Source organism: Aethalodelphis obliquidens, unplaced genomic scaffold, assembly GCF_003676395.1.
Source record: "Aethalodelphis obliquidens isolate GAN/ISIS:26980383/991018 unplaced genomic scaffold, ASM367639v1 scaffold24, whole genome shotgun sequence".
Lineage (NCBI taxonomy): Eukaryota > Metazoa > Chordata > Mammalia > Artiodactyla > Delphinidae > Aethalodelphis > Aethalodelphis obliquidens.
Genome location: NW_020837968.1, coordinates 23,709,050 through 23,732,017, shown reverse-complemented (window position 1 = coordinate 23,732,017; position 22,968 = coordinate 23,709,050). Strand labels below are relative to the sequence as shown.

The window sequence follows — 22,968 nt, the reverse complement described above, 5'->3', positions numbered from 1 at the left end:
AGAATGAAATACTACTCAGCCATAAAAAAGAATGAAATTTTGCCATTTTCAACAACATGTATGGACCTGGAGGATATTAGGCTAAGTGAAATAAGTCAGTGAAAGACAAATACTGTGTGATATCACTTATATGTATAATCTAAAAAATACACTCGTGAATATAACAAAGAACAAACAGATTCACAGATACAGTGAACAAAGTAGTGGTCACCAGTGAGAGAGAGGAAAGGAAAGGGGGAGGGGCAGAATATGGGTAGGGGATTAAGTGGTACAAACTATTATGTATAATATAAATAAGCCTCAAGGATATATTGCACAGCATCAGGAATATTTTGTAATACCTGTAAATGGAGTATAATCTGTAAAAATTTTGAATCACTATGTCGTACACCTGAAGCTAACACAATACTGTAAATCAACTATACCTCAATTTTTTAAAGAAAGGAATTAACACCAATTCTTCGCAAACTCTTCCAAAAAACCAAAGAGGGAAGACATCCTAATTCATTCTATAAGGGCAGCAATACCTGATACCGAAGGTAGACATAGAAACTACAAGAAAAGAAAACCACACTAAGATATTACTGATGTAACAATCTTCAACAAAATACTGGCAAACTGAATTCAGCAGCATATTAAAAAGGATTATATACCATGGCTTCATGGGATTTATTCCTGGAATGAAAAGACGGGTCAACATATAAAAATGAATCAAGGTAATAGAGTATAATCATAAAAAGAAAGGAAAAAATGATCAGAAATTGTATTAGTTAATTATGCAGACTGATGCAGAAAAAGTATTTGACAATATTCAAAATCCTTTCATGATAAAAACACTCAGTAAAGTAGGAAGAGAAGGAAACTCTTTGAACATGATAAAGGCCAAATATGAAAAGCCCACAGCTAAATTCATACTCAATGGTAAGAGACTAAAACCTGTGCCCCTAAAATCAGAAACAGGAAAAGAACACCTGGTTTCATTTCTATTTAACAATGTACTGGAAGTCCTAGCCAGAGTAATTAGGTAAGAAAGAGAAATTAAAGGCATCAAAATTAAATGGAAGAAGTAAAATCACCTCTGTTCAAAGACGACATGATCTTATATGTAGAGAACTCTAAAAAGTCTACCAAAACAACCACAAAACCCACACTACCACAGCTAATGAATGAATTCAGAGAAATTGCAGGATATAAAATTAAGTAAAAAATCAGTTTCATTTCTAGTTATTAGCAATGAACAATCTGAAAAGGAAATTAAGAAGAAAATTCCATTTATAACAGCATCAAAAAGAATAAAATAATTAGGAAGATATAACCAAGATGACCCAAGACTTATACCCTGAAAAATAAAAAACACTGCTGAGAGAATTTAAAGGAGACCTAAATAAATGTAAGGGCATTCTGTACTCACAGATTTGAAGACCTAATATTGTTAGGTGATAAGACTACCAAAGCAATCTACAAAGTCAGTGTGATCCTTATCAAAATCCCAAAAGTACTGTTTGAAGAAAAAGAAAAATCCATTCTATAAGTCATATGGAATCTCATGGGACCCTGGAGAGCCAAAATAATCCTGAAAAAGAAAAGCAATGTTGAAGAACTCACATTTCCTTATTTCAAAACTTCCTACAAAGTGGCAGTAATTACAACAGTATAGTGCTGCATAAAGATAGATCTATACGCTAATGGAACAGGAGAGACAGCCAGAAATAAATCTTCACATATATGGTCTATTGGTTTTCAACAAGGGTGCCAAGAACATTAAATAGGAAAAAGACAGCCTTTTCAACAATTAGTGCTGAAAAAATTGGATACCCACATGCAAAAAAATAAAGTTGTACTTTTACCTAATACCATATACAAAAGTTAACTCAAAATGGATCAAAGACTTAAGCATAAGAGCTAAAACTATGTAAAACTCTTAGAAGGAAAAATAAGATAAATTGGATTTTATCAGAACTTAACATTTTTGTGCATCAAGGGACACTATGTAGAGAGTGAAAAGAATGGGAGAAAATATTTGCAAATTATTTATCTGATAAGCGATTCATATCCAGAATATTAATTATTAGGGAAATGCAAATCAGAATCATAATGAGATACCACTTTACACCTATTAGGATGGTTATTATCAAAAAAGAAAATAACAAGTGTCGGTAAGAATGTAGAGAAATTGGAACCCTGTACATTGCTGGTGGGGATGTGTAAAGGTGTAGCTGCTATGGTTTCTCAAAAAGCTACACAGAGAATTTCCATATCATCCAGCAATTCCACTCCTTGGTACATACTCAAAACAACTGAAAAAATGTGGACTCACGCAGATACTTGTACACCAATGTTCACTGCAGCATTATTCACAGTAGCCAAAAGGTGGAAACAACCCAAGTGTCTATCAACAGATGAATAAAAAATATATATGTATATATAAGGGAATATTATTCAGTCATAAAAGGAAGTGAAATTCTGATACATGCTACAACATGGATGAATCTTAAAACATATTATATTATGCTAAGTGAAATGAGATAGATGCAAAAGGGCAAATACTGTATGATCCACTTATAAGAGGGACCTAAACTAGGCAAATGTATACAATCAGAAAGTAGAATAGAGGTTATAAGGGGCTGAAGGGAGAGAATAAGAAGTTGTTTAATGGGCACAGAATTTCTGTTTGGGATGATGATAAAGTTCTAGAAATAGTGGTGTCAGTTACACACTGTGAATTTGATGTCACTGAACTGTACACCTTATGGTTAAAATGGTAAATTTTATGTTATATATACTTTACCATGATTTTTTAAAAAGTGTTATTGAAAAAGAAAGGCCACTCAAGTCCTCTCTCTGCCTTGATTCTTCTCTTCTTAAATTGGAGACATAGTAAAACTTTATTTCGTTTAGTTTTGTATTTGGTTTTGTCTATCTTAGAACAAAGGTATTTTGGACATTCAAGTTTTCCACAGAAGTGAGAATTTTTCCTTAAATCAGGGATTGGCTAACTTTGGCTTTCTGCCTACTTTGTGAATAAAGTTTTAATGAAACACAAAGCTTCTGATTTACAACAGTGGAGTTGAGTAGTTCATACAGAGATCATACGGCTTAGAAAGCCTTAAATATTTACTTTCTGGCCCTTTATAGAAAGTCTGCCTTAAAGTATCAACACCAGTTTTTAGTTTTACCATTTTCAATGAAAATATTTTAAAATATATTTCACATTTACCCACCTTTTACAACTCAAAATATTAACTACTGTATTTAACTCTACTACTAGCTCATGATCATCACTATTATCAATAATTATTAAACTATGCTGTAAAAGTGATTTCATCAGAATATATAAGGTATATGGGCTATATCTGTCCTAATACTATCTGTTGATAGTTCTGCTTTTCTGAGACCCCATACTCACATCGTGCATGTTTTTCTGTCTTCTCATTTCTCATCAGTATTCATTTTTCACTTTAAAGCCCCATTCCCTCCTGCAAGGCCTTAAAAATAACATAAGTATATTTCAACTAGGCTCAAAACGAACAACAAGAATCTGAATGAGAGCTCCTGTGAATAAACTACATGTGTTTTCATTTGAAAGATAAATTGTCACTCCACAAGCTTTAGTTTATTTTTGGATCTTTAGTTGTAGGCAGCAGAATTCTACAGGTGAGATGCTATTGTAAAATAGCATTGTATCTCCCTTCCAAATTAAAGATCAAATTAAATAAGAATACTGAGTTCTTTGAATTCAAAGAAAGGAATTTGATATATCCAGAGTATGGAAGAATTTTATCTAAAGAGGAATTAAGAGACTAAAAGATTGGCCCCAAAACTTACTAGTATAGTTTCAGAGATTAGACTATATGGAGTATGCTTACCCATTAATCATGAACATATAATTAACATGTGTATGGCTTAGGTTTAGATTTAACAAGCTAAATAGATTCAGGGTCCTGAGAGTTTTATACGTAATTCTGAAAAATCAAAACTCTAAATACATGTGCATGTGTTTTGGGCATGAGAGAAGGTAAGGGCTTTCATCACAAAAAGTAAAAACTCCAGGAAATCTCACTAAAGAATTACAAATATTAACGTCTATTATTGAGAAATGAATACATTTTCTTGCTTCATTTAAAGCGATTAACAATATAACTAAAACACAACTCAAGACTCTTCCATTTCCCATAGCATCAATTTCTAACACTGGAATAAATCGAGAAGTCTACAATCTTAGATATGTAGACTAGACATAAAATTCTGTTGTACATTCTATGGGTTATGATGGCATGTATCTACCATTATGGTATCTTAGAGTATCTTCATTGCCCTAAAAACCCTCTATGCTCCTCCTATTCATCCCTCCCTGCACCAACCCCTGGCAACCACTGATTTTTTTTTTTTTTACTGCCTCCATACCTTTCTACAACATCATATAATTGGAATCATACAGTATGTAGCCTTTTCAGATTGCTTTATTTCACTTAGTAATATGCATTTAAGGTTCCTCCGTATCTTCTCACAGCGTGATAGCTCATTTCTTTTTAACATTGAATAATATTCCACTCTCTGGACGTATGACAATTTATCCACTCACCTGTGAAAGGACATCTTACTTGCTTCCAAGTTTTGGCAGTTATTAATAAAGCTGCTATAAATATCACGCCTTTTTATCCTATCATACTGAGTACCCAAAAGATAAGTGACTAATTTTTAAATAAATGTATAAATTCAGGACTACTATTTCACATTTTCCCCCTACTAAATCCCTAATAGAGAATATCCTCAACACTAAAGGCTCTGCCTCTGACACCCTATATTTCTGAAAATGATAAAAACATTAGGGATGCATTTCAGCTAATGACTCAGAATCAAATAAGGTGCAGATATGATTGATCATATGCTATAAAGGCAAATAAACATCATTTTCTATAATCTTTTACTTATAATAATAGATAGCATTTATTGACCATTTACTATATGCCAGACAGTTCTAAGAACTTCATACACACATATGCACACAGCTTTTTAACAATGAAAATTATGTAAGTTCTAGAAAGTAGACAAACATTATACAACAGTTACACCAGAGAACTCTTATTTTAGAGTACTACACAATGAATTAATCTATTTTTTCTTCATTCATAAAGTGTGTACTATGCACTAGTAACAGGGAAAGAGTGACAAGACAGAGAAAGTTCATAATCTCATAGAAGCAAAAATAGACAAACAAAAGCTAAGTAAATGAATAGGACAACTTCAGTGACAATGGGAAGACTGGAACATGAAAAACAAGAACAGCATGATGTAACAGTTCTAAGGTGGTGCTGTTTAGGCTGGGTGGTCCGGGAAACGTGTCTGAGAAAGTGACATATACTTAGAACATACTCAGAAATTCAACTCTGCTGTATAATTAACTGGATATGGGAGAGATAATGAAATACATTCTTGGGAAAAATTTATTCCTTTTAAAATCCCCACCCCCATTTGAGACAGTACAGTTAATCCCTAAAATTAAATCCACAGCTGTGCTTTTTTTGGATACCTACCAAGATACTTGTTCATGAGCATGTGAACAAATTCTATACTGGGAAAACTTCTGCTTTCATATACTCTTGATTATTTTGGAACAACTGCTCCAAATTTTACCTTTATAATCTGCCACATACATTATTAATTAAATCTTGAAAAAACCAAATACATGTGGAGAAAAAGCCTAATTTACAACTTTTGCCTAAAACAGCATTAAAAAGTAAAAAGTTTTTTCATTAAGGAAAATGAAGATGATATTCCAAATATCAACAGTCATACATTCTATATCTGAGTTTACTATATACTTTCAAAAGAAGACTTAGATTTGATGATATACTTTTCTACAAATTGCCTAGGCATTAAAAGTTTCTGCCAAAGGACAAGAATAAAGATAGAGACGTAGAGAATGGACTTGAGGACACTGGGAGGGGGAAGGGTAAGCTGGGATGAAGTGAGAGAGTAGCACTGACATATATACACTACCAAATGTAAAACAGATAGCTAGTGGGAAGCAGCTGCACAGCACAGGGAGATGAGTTCGGTGCTTTGTGACCACCTAGAGGGGTGGGATGAGAGTGGGAGGGAGATGCACGAGGGAGGGGATATGGGAATATACGTATGCATATAGCTGATTCACTTTGTTATACAGCAGAACCTAACACAACACTGTAAAGCAATTATACTACAATAAAGATGTTAAAAAAAAGTTAATATTAACGATGAAATTTTCCTATTTAAGGACTATTTCAGAGAAATAAGAATATGCATTTCAAAGACACAAAAGGAATTTTTTCAGTTTCTTATACAACATCACGAAGACAAGGTATTTTTAAAACACCCTTCAAAGCATAAAAAAAAATCTAAGAAGCAAACACTAAATGATTTATATGTAAATGCCTGTATAAAAAATCAGTTGATCTTCCTTTTGTTCATATAAACATCTTTTTAAAGAAAAAAAAGTTTCTGCCAAGTTTTCTCTGCCAGTTTATGAAAAATGTAAAGGCTGACTTGTTTTCTTCTCTAGAACTGTACAACTGTTAAAACATAATTTTGTTGTTTTACACTAACAAATCAAGACTCAGATTCAAATATTTATCAAGTACCTCCTTTGTTCCAGTAACTGTACTAGGTGCTTATACTTTCATATAAGCATGAATGAAACAAAACAAGCATGGGAGAAACATTTTTCCCTTGAAGAAAGCTGAAGTTAAATGACTTAACCAAGGTCACAAATCTAGTAGTAGTAAACAGGAACTATCTGAATTCAAACCTGGGCTTTCAGATACCAAGTTCAGGGGTTCTTCCACAATTACTGTCGCCTTTGTAGTTTCCTCTCAAGTATGCCTTAAAATGGTGCTGTCAATTCCTATAGATGAAGTGATGTCAATTCCTATAGATGAAGATTTGGCTAAAGAGTTTGAATATGGCTGAAAAGAACATATTTTTACCTAGTAACATGTTCTGTGACACTATCTTTTTACACAATAAACATTGACAGGTCATGCAAAATTCAATCTATTTTCAATCTACCTCTTAGCTTGCTGCTGGGCTACAAGTAGGTTCCAAGGTTTTCTCCCTGAGAAGTCCATAGACAAGGAAGAATCAATCAATTTATATTAAAATCAGAGACCAAAAATCAATGATCCATCTAGAGGAATGGTACAAATTCAGTAAACTGGGGTACAGCATAGATCAGAAACCTAGAATTTGAAAGAACAGTAAACTATCTCTAAGCTCAATGCACAACTATGAATCTGAAAAACTTTGTCAGGTCAACTATTACTAGGAGCAGGAAAAGGTGCACCAAGCTGTCTCAAAGAATTGAAAACAGAACCTACAGGAGGGAGTGACAGTGGAAGAAAGCAGCTTGAGTTAAGGGTTTATAAGAGCCTGAAACCCAAATGTTTTTGATTCACCTTTCTTAGTTCACTCTATGAGAACAATGTCTCTTGTTTCTGTCATTCTTCTGTAATGAATTTCAGCATATAACTAACTGCCTTATGTGCCATTTAAAAACTTTTTCTACTCTGATTTGAAAAGATACATGAAGCCCAATGTTCATAGTGGCACTGTTTACAATAGCCAAGACACAGAAGCAACCTAAATGTCCATCAACAGATGAATGGATAAGATGTGGTATATATACATAATGGAATATTACTCAGTCATAAAAAAGAATGAAATAATGCCATGTGCAGCAACATGGACGGACCTAGAGATTATCACAGAAAGTAAAGTAAGTCAGAAAAAAAGACAAATACCATACGATACCTCTTATATGTGTAATCTAAAATATGATACAAATGAACTTATTTGTAAAACAGAAACAGACTCACAAACATAAAAAAGAAATGTATGGTTACCAAAGGGGAAAAGGAGTGGAGGAGGAATAAATCAGGAGTTTGGGATTAGCAGATACAAACTATTATGTATAAAACAGATAAACAACCAAGACCTACTGTACACCATAGGGAACTATGTTAAATATTCTGTAATAAATCATAATATAAAAGAATATTAAAAAGAATATATATATGTATAACTGAATCACTCTACTATACTCCAGAAACTAACACAACATTGTAAATCAACTATACTTCAATTAAAAAAAAACCCAACTTTTTCTAATTATCATCACTACCTTTTCTCATCTAATTCACTATAAATAAATTGTTTGGGAGGTGGGTATAAATCATTTCCACCACAGTATCAGTACAACACATGAAAACTGAAATCAAAAGAATAACTAAGAAGTCTCAGAGTATGTTTCAGACAAGTATATATTTTATGAATGCATCACAGAAGCACTTATTCCTTGTCTAATAACAAGTTGTTAATTACTAGCCTAAATTATACACTATTTCTTTTTACCTTCATGTTAAATTACAATGCTCATAAATATTACAGTACTGTGCAATAGAACTTTGATGATAGAAGGGTTCTGTATCTACACTGTCCAGTACATAAGCCACAGGCCACATGTGAACTACTGAGCGCTTGAAATACGGCAAATGCATTTGAGAAGATTTTTTATTTTTTTTTAATTTTAATTAATTTAAATGTAAATATTCACATACTGCTAGTAGGTACTCTAGCTAGCTTAGCTTTATACAAACAGGAATCACAAAATTATTTACATTAAGGATGGCTTTAGTTAAAAACTTCATACCTTTAGAATATAAACACACAGAACAGGAAGATGAAAAATAATTTATGTTGGAAAGAGAAATTTTGGTCTGATCAAACAAGCATAATGAGCTTCATATTTTCAATCATAAAGGTATACAGAATTCATACAAATTAGTAAATTACATAAGCAATCAAGCCTATCTTTTGGCTGAAATTTTTCAATAGTCATTTCAACTGTTACTATGTCCGAAAGTCTGTTCTTTCATACTTTATAATTCATTAAACTATTGATGCTTACAGAATTAGGTTCATCATTACCAGAAAACTATGAGGTATATAATGGTTTTACTGGAAATAATTTGTAGTGTGAATATTTCTGAGAAGGCAATTCTTTCAGCAATTCTTTTAAGAGAGGGTATCTCCAGGCATAGCTAAAGAATAATTCCCTATTGACATTTATTTCATTTGGAGAAGAGCTTCTGCAAGTTTCAGGATAAAAATGGCCAAAATAGATTAAAAGATTATTGGTATTTTTAGGAACAATTATTACTAGGAGATAATACTTTGAGCGCAAATGAATATCAGGATATGTGGGGAAAAAGAAAAAAAAAAGGTTTACCTTCTGAAAGCTTATTTCCTCAAGCCTTCCTTTCTTTCTTCCTCTGATCAGCCCTCTTCATTTTTTTTTTTTTTTCCATTTCTATACACCACTGCATACCATACAAACCCTCCAATTCCTCTGGTTCTCTTATTTATTTGTGACTCAATGGAACATAAACAGACAACTGAAGAATATTCTAAATCTTTCACAGACACAATAAATATTACTTTAAAAGTACATGGTAACCTTAAATTTTACATAGTGTAAGCCTTTTATTTTTACAAATGAACAAAATGAGACAGTAAGACTAAAGACTTGTCCAATGTCATATAGCTACATAGTAACAGTGCCAAAAGTAAAACAGAGATCAAACCCCTTGTACAAATTATTCCTTTATTTACACCATGTTGACAAAGAGTGTGTGTGTGTGTATGTGTGTGTGTTTATCCTAAGAGCAAGAAACAACCTCCAAAGTCATCTAAGACAGAAATAACTAAGCTGTATGATTTTTCTGAAGCAGATACCTGATGACAGTATTTACTAATAAAACAATATATGTTTTAATTTGTAAAACAATTAGGCTTATAAAGGTGATTAGCTCAAAAAAAATGAAGTTGGTTCTCTCCTTCACGACCCCCATTTTTTTCCCTGCAGTTTTGCAACTTCTGACAGACAAATAGTTTCCTATGACTGCATTAAACAGATAAAATCGTGTCACACTACTAAAGACCAACCTATGGGGTAAATGCCAGCAAAAGGAAAAATATACATTAAATTAATTAGTCAGAGTCCTGTTGTGATTTCTATTAAATTTTTTTATTTGAAGTAGTTTACTGCTTCCATTACATGTTCGAGAATCCATAAAAAAGATATAATAATCCTGCATTTCATAGATATCCATTAATTTCTTATTCATAGCCCATGGAGACTTAGATCAGACACTTTCACATGATCAAATAAAAATATTCAAAATATGAAAAGCAGTAAATAATTTTTATTTCCAGTAAGTGCCTAGAGACTCAGATTCATAAATTTCATAATTATTCTTCCCTGCTCTGGACATAAGCCCTTATTCTGTCCTTATTTTTAACACTGATATATTTGATAAAATTTTGCTTTTGCTTCCTTCATTTATTTTGGATCCAACACAGAGGGTTTACTCAAACTCTAATACAATTTTAAGAAGTGATCTTGATCGTTACATTTGAATTTTGTCAAATAGTAAACTTACTTTTTAGAGTATATGGTATATATTCATTATCAGAGAAAGACTCAAATCTCCTAATCAGAAAGCAATTTTATAACAAAACTCAGTACCCATATTAGTAAATTTGGATTTCCAAGGCCAAGGTAACTTTTGGATTTTGAGCATGATACCCTTAGACAGCAACTTATTTTAAAAAGTAGCTTTACTAGTTTTAATAAATGTTATTTCCTGTTAAGAAACTATAATCCAGTTCTTAAGACTAGCTCCTTTTACACACAGCAAAGTTGGAATATAAAAATACAAGTGCCTATTAGAATCTAAGGATATCTTACCCTTTCAGAATCTATGTCCTTAAAATTAACTTTCAAATAAAGGGATTAATATATTATCATATGTTTTAAGAACTTATTCTATTTTAAATGTAAGTTTTTGCATTTTGAAAACTTGTTTTACAAAAGAACTGTTAAGAATGTGCTTTAAAATTATAAAGCATGAAAAAATTTTTAAAGCCTTGAAAAAGAAAATAAAGTACAGACAGTATATAATTCACCTAAAAGAGCTTTCCTTCCTTCTGTTTAGTGCTAGGCTTTAATGACTAGCCTGCTTTTGCTAATCCACTTCCTTACCTTTCAACCATTCTTGAATTTACCCTATCTTCTGAAGGTTTACTGAATTTTTGTCCTTTCTCTTCCTCTTAACTGCCTTACTGAATCATGATAAAAAATGTCCTCATAATTGCTAAACCCAATGATCATTAATATTCCTATTACATCAACTCTCAGTATCTGTGACCATTCTTACCTTCTAGAAACATTACTTTGGTTTCTCTGACTTCTGTGGCCACTCCTCAAACTCTTTGAAAGTCTCTACTTTCTCTTTAAATCTGTGTTTTTAGGAGGTTACTTCCCAATACATGTTCGTTTTGAGCCTTCTTTGAAGCTACTGGACTTCAAATACAGTTTATTACATTAAGTCATGCATCTAAGTAAGTTTCAAGTCAAAACCTCTTTTATAAGATGCAGACCTTAATTACTTATAAATCATTTTCAGTTCCAAGTCCCCACTCACCTGTCAAAATTAATCTGAAAAAAAAAATTCCATCATTCCATCTTCTGAACAAAATCTGCCTCCCTCCTGCTTTGTCTATCTTGATAAATGGCAGTATCAACCACCCAGGTACTCTCTCTAGCAACCTCCCTTTATTTAAATAAATCACTGATGAAACGTGTACGCGAAAACACGTATTTTCTAATTCCTCTGAAAGAAAGACTCCTTCAGCTTGGACTGACTGGGTTGACAACATGGGAGAGTAGGGATGGGGGAAATGGGCTATAATTGTGAAGACTAAAGAGAAAGAAATTTAGAAAGTACTAGGGCACAGGAAATACACAATGTCTTGACTTAGAATGCTGAGGCTGGAGGGAAAAACTACAAATTGTATCCAAGAAAAAGAGAGAAAGGGAAGAACAAGTCAGAGATTAGAAATCCTAGTGACAAAACCAGACACCTGAAAATCAGATGAAAGAAATGGTTGTCAAGATAGCATTCTTTGATGAAATATCCATCTTATACAAACCTCGTATCTTTGGGGAGCAAGGGTTACGAACTTGCAATTAACCTAAATACCATTAGCAAAAAAGGTGCCAGATTCCATTGATGAATTATGTTCTGAATGTCACTAACAATAATTACTAGACACTGAATAGCCCAATTCTCTTGTCCCTAAGCCACCCTCCCCAAATAAATTTCTAAATTTCACTTTATTTACCTTTCATTTAATTGCACTCTATTTGCTCCCACCTCTCCAATTTACAACTTTTAAATTCCTATTCCATATAGTACATCTTTAACATTCTGGAATTTGTTATATGAACCACTTAAATTCTTAGGGTCTAACCGTGCTCTCTTACTGCAAGCAAAGGCTCTTATTTTTAGTGAACAGCCCAACACAGAATTTTTCACATAAGTGAAGGGTAGGGGAATAGTTGAAGTGGAAGGTAGTGAGATGTAGAACTGACAAGAAATATTTCACTCCTGGATTTGCAACTGAAGGAAATGGCAGAATTACTAGATTAGAGAAACAGTGTATGTTTTGTTCAATAGCTCTTCAGCTTAATCAAAAACAAAAACCAAACTATCTACCATTCCTCTTCAAAAGCACACACACACAGATGAACATACACACAATGAATACCCATCCTCCAAGAATGGAATAGCTCAGTGTCATCAGTGTCAATTTCGTAAGCTAGCTATTTACAGAAAAATTGAGTTCCGTAATACTACTGGAATAGAAAACAGTATATTTCATTTTAAACTCTTGTTTAATATGACAGTGGTTGTTAGAAAATATTTCAAAAGCACATTCAGAAAACTTAAAACTGAAACAATTTCAAATGATTTAAGAACACTTTTCTTACACACACACACACAGATGTCTACAGTTTACTTGGAAATGGATCAAAATGTAACATAGACTGACGAATAGACAATGGATTTATGACCACATATGTGATAAAACTAACATAATATTAATGGTAGAATCAAGATGGTGGGTATATGAGTAGTCACTATGAAACTGTTTCAATTTCCCTGCCTGCTTGAGAATTTCCATTAAGAATACTAGGAAAGAGATATGGGGATATACGTATATGTATAGCTGATTCACTTCGTTATAAAGCAGAAACTAACACACCATTGTAAAGCAATTATACACCAATAAAGATGTTAAAAAAATACTAGGAAAAAATCCACAAGAACAATAATAAATCACATACACACAGGCCCTGTATTTAAAAACAAAAACTTACCTCACGAATTAACTCTGGTGAAAAGAAATAAATAGTTTAAAAAGTAAAAACTCTGAGACCAATATATGTAAAATCTAAGGAAGATACCCAAAGGTGTACTGATAAAAAAATTTACAGCCTTAAGTGTTTTCCACTGAACTGAAAAATAAAAATAAACTTACTATTCGACAACTAGTAGAGATAAATATTAAAGATTTTTAAAAATAATAAATTAAAAACATAAAGACAAAAATGACAAATCAAAAGCTCATTCTTAAAAAAAAAAAGTACTAAAACCCCTGGCAGACTTTTTTCTTCATTCCTCACAAATATTTAACTTTGTAAAAGGATGTAACCGGGACTTCCCTGGTGGTCCAATGGTTAACACTCCACACTTCCACTGCAGTGGGTGAGGGTTCAATCCCTGGTCCCTGATCGGGGAACTAAGACCCTGCATGCTTCATGGTGCGGCCAGAAAAAAAGGTGTAACCACAGACGTGATCTTTTCAATTTACAGAATAATTATATCTATAATTTTAGGCTTCTAAATTTGAAAATCTCAAGTGAATAAACTTCCAGGCAGATAAAAATGACATAAGTGACTCAAAAACAGGTAGAAACTTGAATAGACCTGAAAACACTATTAAAAACTAAGGCCTTAAATACCTGTTTGAGAGTTTCTTTGTCATCTTTTAGATCATAAATAAGTCAATAAACTCAGTTTAATCTCAATCAAAATCCCAAAAGGATTTTTTCAAATGAGCTTAACAAAATAACCCTAAAACACATCGGGAAAAAAAAAAAGCATACAAGGATAACTAGGTAAATTCTATGACACCAGAATAGGCTAAGGAGAAACGTATCCATTTGTAAACAGATACTATAAACCTATGTTATAATACGTGGTAATAATACAGCAGTGCAGGAATAGGCAGCAATCAAATGGAATAAAAGATCCAGAAATAAATCTATGCATATTTAAGAAGACATTTCAAATTGTGATAGATAATGAAGCGTTATGTAATACATGACAAAAGGCTATATATATGCCTAAATATATTTTAGCTAAATTAACATATTTGCGTGTAAAAATTCAAATCATAAATTCTACAAGAAAAAATATAGGTATGTATTCAATAAAATGCTGTGCAGCGGGATTACTTCGTAAGAAAAAGGAAAGAAGAAATTAGCCTATATACAAGTTAAAGATTTTTGCTGGGTAAAAATAACATAAACTTAAAAGGCAAATGGTAATCTTGGAAAAAGAAGTAGTTACAAGTGAATATGATGAGCTATTCACTAAAAATAAGAGCCTTTTATTTTAGAAATAAAAATAACCAATAAGCATTTTTAAAAAGCCTTTCAGATGTATTACTGATAAGAGAAATCTAAATAAGGTTTTTAGTTTATCAACTGGGCAAAAATTTTAAAAAGATATGTAATACCCAGCAGTGGTAAAGCGTTGAAGAAACACAATTTCATACCCCAATGAGGGAGGTGTACTTTGGCAACAGACTGAGGTGGGGCGGGGGCGGATGGAGTATTATCAGTACGTTAGAAAATCAGAAAAGGTTTTAGAACTCTACATGTTCTTTGACACAATTCATTTCTTGAAATAGTGGGAAAGAAAAATACTGATTTGCACAGAAATTCAGTTAGAAATGTCCACTATAGGGTTGTTTACAATTTTTAAAAACATCCTTAATTTCCATAAATTGCAAGTAAATCATAAGCTTCGTAAAATGAAAGTTTAATCTCATGATAAAATGTTATCAGATTAAACCAAAATAGACAAGAATATGTAACAGTGGTGTCACTAGCTAGTAGGATTGTAAGAATGTGTTCTTCCTGACTTAATGGTATTTTCTAGATAGTTTGAAATTATAGTCCTATTGCCTAAAAAAGCTTACCACAGGAAGTCCTCTATTTGCAATGTTCCTTTTTCACCAAAATAAAGATTTTATACTTACTTCTCCATCATCAAGGACATTCATTTCCCCTATCCTCTGTTTCGTGAAATCAGTTTCTAGCTCGCTGACCGGAGTTCAAGACCCCTAATCAACGCTTAAGCTTTGAATCTGAGAAATTCTTATCCAGTAAAAAGCTAGTTAAAATAGGAAAATGCTCTTTGTTGGCCTGGAAAAAAAGTAAGCTAGGCTGCTTACTTTTTTCTGACTTCATTCTCATTTAGACACTATGCTTAGAATTGAAAGATGTGCTTACGAATGGAGAAAGTTATTATTTCAAAGCCTCTTTCTGGCCTCATGTCCTTTCCTCCAACCCCAAGAGTATTGTAAAATGATGTACAAAACTGCATATGGGGACAGAATGCACAAGAAGTAAAAAACTATTCCTACAGAGTCAGAATGAAAACATACTTCTATTCATCACCCAAACCAAAACATTTCTTCAAATCTAACACTATCAAGTGGTACCACACTTGGGGCACTGGGAAGGGGATCCCTACGTGCAATTATACCTTTCATGTCTTTTATATCTATCTCATTTGTTTTACAAAATAAACCTCTGAGGTAGTTGGACTACTGCCAGCTTTATTTTACAGATGAAGAAACTGAACTTCTGAAATGATGTGACATGCCCAAGATCACACAATTAATGCCTCTGAAGCAATTCCTGAGAGCAAATTCTTCTCAGTGAACAGCAACCATCTCCCCTGTACAAATCTCAGTGGCAAAGCAGCCACATCCATCGACCTAAGAAACAGCAGCAATATGTTTGTGAGTAAAACTTTGTTCACGGCTTTAGACTTAGTAGTTTCTGGGGGAGAATAATAATGAACATCGTGGGAATTCCCTAACAGTCCAGTGGTTAGGACTCGGCACTTGCACTGCAGTGGCCCGGGTTCAATCCATGGTTGGGGAACTAAGATCCTGCAAGCCGCATGGCGCAGCCAAAAAAAAAAAAGAACATCTTCACTGATAAATGAGAATAAAGGAATAAAGACAGGTCTGATAATAACGTTTTCAGAGATAGTTAACAAGGAAAAAGGATATAACCTGATTTCTTAAGAAATGTTTAAGTGATTAAAGGTGGTATAGTTGAGTGATCACTCCTCATCTCTAAACATACTTTTTAAAAAAATTTTACTTTATTTTATTTTATTTTGGCCATACCTCGCAGCTTGTGGGATCTCAGTTCCCCAACCAGGGATCAAACCTGTGCCCCATGCAGTGGAAGCGCAGAGTCCTGACCACTGGACTGCCAGGGAAGTCCCTAAACACACTTCCTTTCCTTGTCTTCTGGGACACCACACTCATTACCTCACCGGCCACCTCTTTTCAATCCTTGATGGCTCCTTCTCTCTTGCTAAGCTTTCACTATTGGAGAGTATCAGGTACAATTCTTTCTTGGACCTCTTAATCTAATTACTCTCAAACTCTCAACCTAAGTGATGTCTTCCAGTCCTAGAGTTTTAAATATGGTCTACTGGTGATGCTTAAAATTTAAATATATTCAGTCCCAACCTCTCCTGTGAAATCTAGACTTGAATATTCAGCTGCCTACTTGATTATCTCCACTTGGACATTTAATAGACATTTCAAACCTAACATGTCCAAAACTCTTGATTTTTTAAAACCAGAACCTAATAACCTTCACTATCTCCAACACTATCACTCTAGCCTAAACCATTAACACCTCAGTTTAAGGTATTCCAATAGTCTCTTAACTCATCTCCCTGTTCCCATTTTGTTCCCCTCCAGTCTATTATCCACAAAACAGCCAGAACCATATTTTAAAAATGTAAGCCAATTCTTTTGTCCAATTCAAGGGATTTTTTTCTTTTATCCAATTCAAGGGATTATTATTTTTTTTACATTCTGTATTTCTACTTTTCTAATGTTAAACTTTTTTTATGAAATGATAGAGTTAGTAGGTGGTAAGTTTCTTTAGATATTTGTCTTCGGGTTTTGTTTCCGTGTTTTTACATAAGCAATAAAAAGTTAGTCTCCCCTTCTCAAAACACTCCAATGAACTCCCAAGGCATTTTAAATAAAGTCAACCAATACAATCTCTATCGAACCTCGTTTCCTCCTATTCTTCCTTCCTCTTGCTCATATCCAGCCAGTGGCCTCTTTGTTCTCTGAATTCATTCATCCCATTCCTGTCCAGGACCAGAGCACTCTCCAACCAGATATCTACATGGTGTGCTTCCTTACATAAGTCTCTGCTAAATGACACCTCAAAGAGTGGTATTCCCTAACCAGTCACTAAAATAGTAGCTCTCTAGATGCCTCTTTTTTGTATAAAGAGGCTATCTTTAGTGTAAAAAGAGGTAAGTAGGTTAAAAATATATACTGTATTTACTTAAATTGAAAACAAATTCACTGGAAAGATACATGAAAGTTACCTATTAACTCAGCAGATAAGGTAGATGGGTGGGAGGATTTTTCACATTGTTTGTTTTTAAAATATTGTTTGTTTTTTTTGAACAATTTTAATGTGTTATTTGAATGACTATTTAAAAATAAATAAAAAATAGCAGTCCACCACTCTCTATCCCTTTACCTAATTCATTTTTACTCACAGCATCTACGCTTACTTGACTTCATATAATATAATTATATAATTATCCACATCTCCACCAGACAGTAAGCTTCAACCAACTCCCTTAGTATTAGAGAATATAATGATTTTCTCCTTAACTAAAAACAAAGCATTGAAATGGTTTTCGGTATCTTTTTGTCACCTTTTTCCTCCAGCATACTTAATTTATGTAACTTTTATTCTATTTATAAATTTGCATGGTATGTCCTTGGCTATATCCAATACATGCACAAGATGAAGACATAAGAGGGCTTGCTTGTTAAATTTATAAATGTCAAAAAGCCAGGAAGAGAAGCTAATCCCTTGGATGACAGCATCATTATTTAAGAAGGTTTCAAGGACTTCCCTGGTGGCGCAGTGGTTAAGAATCCGCTTGCCAAAGCAGGGGACACAGGCTCGAGCCCTGGTCCGGGAAGATCCCACATGCCACGGAGCAACTAAGCCCGTGCGCCACAACTACTGAGCCTGCGCTCTAGAGTCCGTGCTCCGCAACAAGAGAAGCCACCGCAATGAGAAGCCCACGCATCACAACAAAGAGTAACCCCCACTCGCCACAACTAGAGAAAGCCTGTGCGCAGCAACGAAGACCCAACACAGCCAAAAATAATAAAATTTTAAAAAAGATCTCAACTTTTAACTACACTCAAGTAGATGATATTTAAAAGGGTTAAAGGTACATATTGCTTAAAAAACATCATCTACATGTATATACAGAATGGGAAAGATCTTAACATACAAAAGATGCGGGTTTATGTTGCCTACACCAGTGATTTCCAGACAAATTTTTCAAAAAACAAAATAGGAAACAACAAAGGTGGCCTCTCCCGTTGCGGAGCACAGGCTCCGGACGCACAGGCCCAGCGGCCACGGCTCACTGGCCCAGCCGCTCCGTGGCACGTGGGATCCTCCCGGACCGGGGCACGAACCCACGCCTCCCCGTGTCGGCAGGCAGACTCTCAACCACTGCGCCACCAGGGAAGTCCCAAAAGACTAACTTTTTATTGCTTATGTAAAAACACGAAAACAAAACCCAAAGACAAATATCTAAAGAAACTTACCACCTACTAACACTATCATTTCATAAAAAAAGGTTATTTTAACATTAGAAAAGTAGAAATACAGAATGTAAAAAAAAAAATAATCCCTTGAATTGGATAAATATAACTTGAAAAGCCACATAACATTTTTCTCTCTTTTTTTTTGCTTAGAACTGGCAAGACATTACTGTTGTTAGAGTTAATGAAATTTTAGACCGTAAACACAAGTGTATGGCTTGAATTAAGAAAAGGGGTAATTTCACTACACTGCATTCAGACCACAACTGCAGAACTAAAGCTGGAAACAGAATCACAACAAAAAAGAATAGCACTGACAAAACTGATTGTATCTAGTGACAGATATGAGGAAGGTAAAGGAAACTGTATCACATGAAGTTGTAGGGGTTGTAGTATTTAATTTAGAAGAGGGAGAACTTAACAGAGACCCAATATATTGAGAAAAACCTTACTGTATCTTACTCTTAAAGATAGAACTGCAACCAATAGAAGAAGTTACACAGTAAAGCAGATACTAGCTCAGTTTAGTAAAATCTTTCTATTACATTTTTCAAAAGCGAAATTACCATCCTACGCCCATTTTTTCATGCAAGTGTTTCTCATGGAAAAGCTGGACTCAATAAGATCTCAGGGATATTAGTAGTAAGCAGCACATTGTTTGAGATGATTTCTAAAGTCTCCTCTAATTCTAAACTTTTGTGAATTAGAAGGGAATAAATGTTGCCTTTTATAACTTACTGAAAAATATGAGTGGAAAGAATTTTGGCTTTAGTCAAAAAGACAAAGGTTCAGTTATAGGCTTTACCACTTAATAATGTGTGACAGAGAGGCAAAATTATTCACTAACTCTGGACCTCAAGTATTCTCAACTTTAAGTGTAAAATAATACCTTACTTACACAACTGCTGCATGAATTATGCATAGACACACACAATGTCTGGCACTTAGTAAGTGCTTAATACACAGTAGATATTACTCACTTATTCAGTAAATATTATGTTCCAAAGGATAATATTTTCTATTATTTATTAGCCATTTATATACTTAAATAAGGACTTACTCTCTGCTGTCTCGTTCTTTGCTTTTCAAACCTAAGCAATGCACACTTAGGATTCATTTCCACTTCTATGCTTCACATAATCTCTACTGGATGAAAGAAATTTTTATAACCTTGCTTTTGTTGATTTCCTTTCTACCTTTGACACAAAAGTGGGGTTTACTTTTAGTACATGTCAACTATGTCATTCGTTTTGGCAAAAAAATTATACTGTTGCATAATCATTTCAACTAAACTGGACTATATATCCAGTTTAAGCAAGCCTACTACCAGACAGATGTTTTCTTACTCTTTTAGATAGCCCACACTGGCTACCTCATTGGTGAGCACTTCCCTCAAGAAATATCTGAGTAAATAAAGACCCATTTCACCAAGGGTAGCTATTAGAAATCTTGGTTATTAACAAAAGTTTATGAAATAAAAATAGTCTGAGGTTTCTCCCCATTAGATGAAACCCATTTCTTACTGAAACATATCAACACTTAATGCTCCAGCCAATATTATCTACCCACCAGAATTTTTCGTATGGTATGTAATTCCTTTTTTTCTTATACTTGCAAAATAATTGACAACTATACAGATATTTTAGTTGGCAATTTAATATCATGCTGTTAGATATCTATTATAACAGTGTACTGCTTAACCCCCCAATGTTCATGATAAAGAAAAAACAAATCACTACAGAATTTTGTTGAATAAAAAACATGTTGACAAGTTCAAACAGATACAGTATTCAGTACTAGATGAATGATATCAGATGCAACAATAAAACTAGTTTTGTTTGTTTGTTTGTTTTTTGCAGTACGCAGGCCTCTCACTGTTGTGGCCTCTCCCATTGCGGAGCACACGCTCCGGACGCACAGGCTCAGCGGCCATGGCTCACGGGCCCAACCGCTCCGCGGCATGTGGGATCCTCCCAGACCAGGGCACGAATCCGTGTCCCCTGCATCGGCAGGCGGACTCTCAACCACTGTGTCACCAGGGAAGCCCAATAAAACTAGTTTATTTTGGTTTTTTAAGTGATAAAATGAAACAACAAACTGATACTTATAACAAATAAATCCCTAAGCATAGAATTTTTAAAAGCACCTTGATATTTACATTAATAGACATAACGCATGATAATTTTTTTAAAGTTGGAAAACATGTAGACGGTTATTTACTTCCATACAAAGTAATTTTAGCACACCATGAAATTTAACAGTAAAATACATTTCAAGTTTGATTTAATATAATTCCACATGGTGAATTACAGATTATTTTTTAAGTAAATTGAAATTTAAGAAATATACTAATTCTTTTTTTAAAAGTCTATTAAAATACAACTAAAGGGCTTCCCTGGTGGCGCAGTGGTTGAGAGTCCGCCTGCCGATGCAGGGGACACGGGTTCGTGCCCCGGTCCGGGAGGATCCCACATGCTGTGGAGCGGGTAGGCCCGTGAGCCATGGCCGCTGAGCCTGTGTGTCCGGAGCCTGTGTTCCACAATGGGAGAGGCCACGACAGTGAGAGGCCCGTGTACAGCAAAAAAAAAAACAAAACTAAAAATAGAACTACCATATGACCCAGCAATCCCATTACTGGGCATACACCCCGAGAAAACCATAATTCAAAAAGAGACATGTGGGCTTCCCTGGTGGTGCAGTGATTGAGAATCTGCCTGCCAATGCAGGGGACACGGGTTCGAGCCCTGGTCTGGGAAGATCCCACATGCCATGGAGCAACTACTGAGCCTGCGTGTCTGCAGCATGTGCTCCGCGACAGTGAGAGGCCCGCGCACCGCGATGAAGAGTGGCCCCCGCTCGCAGCAACTAGAGAAAGCCCTCGCACAGAAATGAAGACCCAACACAGCCAAAAATAAAATAAAATAAATAAATTTTAAAAACAAACAAAAAAGAGACATGTACCACACTGTTCACTGCAGCACTATGTACAACAGCCAGGATGTGGGACCAACCTAAATGCCCATCGACAGATGAATGGATATAGAAGATGTGGCACATATATACATTGTAATATTACTCTGCCATAAAAAGAAATGAAATTGAGTTATTTGTAGTGAGGTGGACGGACCTAGAATCTGTCATACAGAGTGAAGTAAGTCAGAAAGAGAAAAACAAATACCATATGCTAACACATATATACGGAATCTAAAAAAAAAAAAAAAAAATGGTACTGATGAACCTAGTGGCAGGGCAGGAATGAAGATGCAGACATAGAAAATGAACTTGAGGACACGGGGGAGTGGGGGCAGGAGGGCAAAGCTGGGGCAAAGTGAGAGTAGCATCGACATATATACACTACTGAATGTAAAATAGTTAGCCGGTGGGAAGCAGCAGCATAGCGCAGGGAGATCAGCTTGGTGCTTTGCAATGACCTACAGAGGTGGGATAGGGAGGGTGGGAATGAGGCTCAAGAGGGAGGGGATATGGGGATGTATGTATGCATATGGCTGATTCACTTTGTTGTACAACAGAAACTAACACAGTATTGTGAAGCAATTATACTCCAATAAAGATCTATTTAAAAAAGTCGATTAAAATACAATGTGGAATTAAGGGATAAAAAGTATAAGAAAACAAAAAAGCACTTTATGGCAAAATCAACTTAATAAAAGAGCACAAATTCAATTTTAATAAAAAGGTTAAACATGAATTTTTTCCTCAAAAAGTAAGCTTTTTTAAGTTGAAAATAATAAAATTCATTAATTGAAGAAAACTGAACTTCATGGGTTCTTGTTATGTAGCAATTTCATTTTTCAGAGTTTATAGAGTTGATCATATTATAAAATACTACCGAATAGCAGAAAATATTATTAAAATATGGTTACTGATAAGTAGGGAAAAAATTCCAACAGTTTCCATTTTTATGAAAAGCCCATGTTAAGACATCTCTTCCTATATCAGTAAGTTAATTTATAAAACTATAGTTCCACTTCATTAGAATTATTACTTTCACATCAAAAGAAAAAGACTAGACTAATACAACTATGAGGTATCAATGAACTTGATTGTCACAGACAACTCAAAGAGCATGCAGAGAAGCTTTCCATA

General features: G+C 34.2%; 1 protein-coding gene across 13 annotated transcripts in view; it reads right to left on the bottom strand.

The window, feature by feature from the left end:
- Nucleotides 1-22,968, bottom strand: part of CEP170 (centrosomal protein 170) — a 147,111-nt gene that overhangs the window by 121,911 nt on the left and 2,232 nt on the right. The gene's annotated exons all lie outside the window — the stretch shown is intronic.